At 52.3% G+C, this 5,540-nt stretch overlaps 1 long non-coding RNA gene across 1 annotated transcript; it reads left to right on the top strand.

Moving 5' to 3' along the window:
- Nucleotides 1-3,376, top strand: LOC139044814 (uncharacterized). The gene is made up of 4 exons (XR_011502075.1): nt 1-352; nt 929-1,070; nt 1,462-1,547; nt 3,191-3,376. It is a non-coding gene; the product is annotated as an uncharacterized lncRNA (long non-coding RNA).
- Nucleotides 3,377-5,540: the final 2,164 nt, after the last annotated feature.

Here is a 5,540-nt window from a genome sequence, read left to right as displayed (position 1 = left end):
ACCAGCAAGGAGGTGGGATGTAGGCCATCTAGCTCAGACCCCCTGGAGGAGAGACAGATTGTGCCTCCCCTGATGCCCTGGATCCCCGCCCTATTGCTGGGTCCTCTGAGGCCCAGACACTGCTGGTCTGTGTTGCCCCTGCTCCACCCCACGCTGAGTGAGGCCAGGCCCTCAGGCTCCAGCATGGCCCTGCAAGACCACTGCTGCCCCCCTGCGGCCATGCAGAGGAGGCTGCCCATCCTGGCCTGGCTGTTGGACTCTGAAGATGGACTTCATCACTGGACTTTCAGTGGGGCTCAAGGTCATTCCCCACGCGCTGGCCTGTGCTGAGGTGACCTGACTCCTGCCCCAGGTGAGATGTCTGCCCCTGCTGCTGGCCACATCCCCGCCCTGACCCCACACTAGGCCTCATCACCTGCCCAGAAGCAGAGTAGAAATGCACAGTATCCCCTCCAGACAGCAGGGCACCCAGGGCTCCAGCCCCATGGGAACCAAGAAGCCTTGGTTTACAGTCTAGAGCATGTGACTGCCTTTGGGGAGACGCGCACCCTTATAACTTCTCTTGTCACACTTGTCACACACAGGTATCAGGGCAGTTCTGGGTTGTGTGATGGGGCCAGCAGGATGACTCACTGTAGCTTTAAGCATTATTTCTCAGACTCGCAGACTCACACAGAAACACGCAGGTCTTTGTGCTCCCACAGGTGGTACCTGTGGCCCCACTTGGGTGCAGGTAGAAAAGAGGTCCCCTCATCACAGCAGGTCACACTCATGGATGATCGAGGGTGAGTGGTTACCCTGCCTGTGTGCGCTGGTGTGCCCCAAGTACACAGTGGACACCGCAGACCCCTGTGCTCAGATGTCTACACCAGGGGCACCATGGGTGTGCCGAGTGCCTCCTGGGTGCTCATCACTCTCTCCCCAACAGTGTGGCTTCTACTCTGCCTTCATGGGTGCTTCGTGTAGTTCTTCCTGGTCACCTTCTGGCATGTTACCCTGAGACTGCCTATGCTGTGCTCCTGGCTTTCCTGTGGGCTGCATGCAGTTAGCCATGGGGTCCCTGCGCTTGGGTAAGACTCTCAGGCCTTCATTCCATGGTGGGGGAGGTGTGGTTCTGCTCTTCCCAGAGTACTGAGGCCCCTGCCTTCTGAGGATGGCCCTGCCCTCAGCATTTCCTTCTTTGCATTCCAAGGGCTATCCCTGTGTGCGTGTAGTAGGGGCAGGGGGACCCTTACCCCTCAGCCCTCCCCTATTCTGCTGAGAGGCCAGGACACTTGGAGAAGCTCCCAGAGCCTCAGACCCCAGCCTCCCTTTCCTGCTCTCCAACCAGCCCAAACAGGGCATGTCATTCCAGTCCTCAGCCTCAGTCTCATCCACACTGCCTTTCCCCACCATGTCCACCCATGTCCTCTGGGACCAGGCAGAGCTCTGACCAACACAGTATTCCCTCTTGGCTGCCAGGGTTCCTGCTGGACTTCGTCTCCTGTGCCATCATTAAAGGTTTCACCTCTGCTGCTACCATCACCGTGGACTTCGGGCAGATCCAGGTAGGCTCACTGTTGGCACTGAGGCACCTGCAGGGTAGCAGGACCAAGGCCAGGTCCTGATATGTGTGGGTCAGTTGACCCCTTGCTTTCCAGAGCTGGAAGCACATGGTGCTCGCGTGAGTCTCCATCAATGAAAATGACCCTCAGGGGGGATGTTGGGTGAGGGTCAGATTGTGCAACAGGTAATCTGGGGGAGCGGTGATGACAACCCTGCTCTTGGTGGAGATTTCCCGCCAGTGCGCTTGGTTCCCGCACAGGGTGGTTTGTTCCGCTGCCTCTACTACCCACTCAGCCAGCAGCCTGCACAGCTCATGAGCATCCTGCCAAGATTTTGACAAGCAGATAATACCTCCATGCTCATTTAGCTAGATGATTTCATTTTTTTCCAATTTCTGTCGACTGTCTTTCAAATGGCTTGCTTCTTTATGTTTCTGTTTAAACCTCCACGAGAAGCACTAGATCAGTGACCACTGGTTACCCAAGGCCGTCATTGGTTCTCCTTTCCCTGGGTCTGACGTTCCTGGGGGGCAGGAGCTGTCTTGCTCCCGACCGTGGCCCCCAGTGCTGTGCTTGGTATAAAGCAGGTCAGCGCTCAGGTGGGTGTGCAGAGTGGACCAGAGCTGTCTTGTACAAATGAAGCTGTGGGGCCCCTGGTGGCAGACTCAGGGCCAGGCCTCTTCCTTGTGACCTGGTGTTCTCACCTGGGTCTGGTTCTCCAGGCTGGCCTGTGCAGTCTTCCCTGATGGAGGGCAGTGAGCAGATCAAGGCCAGGAGGAGGCGTGTGTGAGAATCCAGCAGCTGACATGTCTTCCCTCTCACTCTGTTCTGGGGCTGGATCCACACTTTCCCTGTGCTTCCTTCTCGCCACACCCCTGGGAGGGAGGTTTATCATCATCTGCATTTAGAGATGAGGAAACCCCTTAGAAAGGTGGGTGAATGCGATTTATGTGTTATGTACACACACGTCAGGGGAAGCTTGGCAAATGGTCTGTCCTAGGATAGTCTGTCCTTTATTCTATAAACAATGTCTTTCCTGTTTAGTGTGAGTAATGTCCCTTGATGTGATCATAATACAGATAGAGGGCAGCTTCATTGTGCATTCATTACCTGGCAACCCTATGCCCACAATGTCATTAAAACCTTGACCACGTCATGACAGCCATCTGAGAGCCCCTAGGGTGGGGTGGGGTTCTCCTGACTGCCCAGGACAGAAGTGGAGGAGGCGGAGGTAGGAGGTGTCCCCTGGCTAAGTAGCCCAGACTTCCATGGCACCAGTGCCTCAGTCACCTTGGCCCTGGTGAGCGGTGTCTTCACCCAGGGGTGCATACTGTGATCGGTGATAGTCATGTGAACTGAAGGGACACCAAAGGCTGGTATCAGGAACAGGCACACGCCTAGACAAATCCAGAATGTCTTTGTATTTGTTTTTGTTTAACCGTGAAAGGTGCATTAAAGCCTGATGAATTTTAATAGACACGTGCCCTGAAATATCCCGGCACACAGAGCTGAATTTTCCACAGTTCCTTGTTGCTCTGCCTGCTGGTTGTGCTGCTCTTTGTTCATGTCTCTGATCTTATATAGAGTTTAGGGTCAGACTCAGCTTCGAGAACAGCCTTTTACACACACTGTTGGACTCTTTTCAGTTTGATCCTGAAGGCATCTGTCACTTCTGGAATCCACTACAACGACGAGGAGGAAAGTCACTTCAATGCCTATGAAATGGAACCTTCAGGAGTTTTTAGTTATAAATCTTGGAATCTGGAAGATTCAATTCATGATTGCAAAATATTTATTTCCTAATATTTTGTTTTGTCATAAACTGATGCTTTTGAAAGAGATCTCATTAATTGGGCTGTTTGACGTCTCTCTGGGGTGGAGCAGTAATAAACGCGGGTCCACATTCATGTTCGGGGTGCAGATCCACATGATCCGAACTCTTCCACTTCTTTTCCATTTGATGGTTCCCTGTGTTCTCCTCCCCCTGAGCTACGATGATTCTTTTATGACACTTGTGAATATGTTTTTTTAAACTTTAGGTGCCTTTTTTAAAAAAATTAAAACATAGAAATCCTCATGGATGTTTCAGGATGTCCTAGTACCTAGAACATTCGCTACTGGAATTCCTCTGTGTTTTCATTGCCCTGGTTGGGACCCTTTAAAGTGAGTGAACGAGACTCTGTCCTCCCTTCTGGGGGATGTTTTCTGTGTTGCTGATTCACCGTGCAGTCTTTAGTCATCATTACAGCGTCAGTGAGATATAGTTCACATGTAATACGAGTCACACTTTAAGGTGTGTAAATCAGTGTTTTTAATATTCTCACAGAATTGTGCAATGTCACCACAATCGATTTTGGAAGCTTTCCATCACTGCTCCAGAAGAAACACTCTACTCGTTCGGAGACAGTCCCATTTCTGCTAAGCCCTCAGGCCTAGGCAAACAGAAATTCATATTCTGTTTCTGTGGATTGGCCTATTTTGAACATTGCCTATAAATGGAATCATACGATGCGTGGCCTTTTGAGTCTGGCTTCTTTCACTCAGCATGACGGCTTCAGGGTCCACCCATGTTGCTGCATGTGTGAGCCCTCCATTTCTTTTCGATGCTGAATGGCATTCCATCGTGTGGCTGCAGCACAGTCTGTTTATTCCTCAGCTGATGGACATTTGGGTTGTGTCCACTTTTTGGCTATTATGTATTTGTCTGCTATGAGCATTCACGTACAAGGTTTTGTGTGGAGATCTGCTTTCATTTCTTTTGGGTCTGTACCCAGGAGTGGAATTGCTGGGTCAATGGTAACTCTTGGTGTCACTGTTTGAATACCTGCAAGGAATTTTCCCGAAGCAACTGCACCATCGAGTGCAGACCTGCAGGACACTCAGGTGTGTCAGGTCTGTGTCCTGGTTGCAAGGACATGTGGCCAGCAGGGGGCACCGTGGGGCTATCTCAGAGGTGAGTCTGCCTGGCCCTGCCACCTGGGAAAGTCTCGCAGGCCAGAGGGAAGTGAGCAGTGAGTTCACTGAGCTGTGCTGTGATGAGACTGCAGCAGTCAGGACCTCCGGGACCCTGGGCCATGAAGGGCCAGGCTCTCTCACCACCTGGGGCCTGGGAGGGTGCAATTCTCTTCCTCCTCCTCTTCCTCCAGGCAACAGAGACTGTGCCTAGAGCTGAGGGGTGCTACAGGGGGTCAGGGACCCACACACATTTGAATGTAGGAACTCCTCCCCTGTTGGGTCTTTTAGATAATGAAAGAGATATGGGGGACCCAAGTGTCCCTGAAGGGGTCTTGGGAGGGGAGCTCTTGAGCACCTGCATGGTGCATTGGGCCCCTTTCCCCATCTGCCTCCTCACTTTGCACAGGTGCTGGGGGCCTCTCCTGAGTGCAAGACTCTGGGGAGCCTCAGCTCACCTCTGCTTCCCCCTCACTCACTCAGCTCACTGTTCTCCCTGTGTCTCCCGCTATTGATTCTGGGTCCAGATGGGACTGACTCAGCCACCCTCAGGGCCCAAGTCCCTGGGATAGACAGGCACACTCACCTGCATGGTAAACAGCAACAGTCTTGGCCAACAGAGAGCAGCATGGCTGCAGCAGCTCCTGGGCCATGTCCCCAAACTCCTGATCCACAGGAGTAACAGCTGGCTGTCAGGGGTCTCTGAGAGATTCTCTGGCTCCAGGTCAGACAGTGTGACCTCCTAGATGTCACTGCGATGGCCCAATCCTTCATTCCTGAAAGGTACGGACAATCAGTAGACCTGCCTGAATTGAGTTGTTGTCATTTTCCAGTGACATTAATCCCAGGGCATGGCAATTGTAGGAGACACCCTAAGGGGTCTTCTGTGTTATAGACACCCTCTTCCTTACCTCACTGTGAAATAATGGTCTAATTTCTCCTTGGTAAGGCAGTCAGGAGAAGTCACCCCATCCAGCACAGTGATTTCCTTCTTATCCTGTTGATTTAGAGGCACGAGGAGCCCACAGTGGCTAGTTGTCAGTC

This window comes from Equus asinus, chromosome 3 (genome assembly GCF_041296235.1).
Source record: "Equus asinus isolate D_3611 breed Donkey chromosome 3, EquAss-T2T_v2, whole genome shotgun sequence".
NCBI lineage: Eukaryota > Metazoa > Chordata > Mammalia > Perissodactyla > Equidae > Equus > Equus asinus.
Note: the sequence above shows the minus strand (reverse complement) of the source record. Positions and strands in the feature narration are given on the sequence as shown.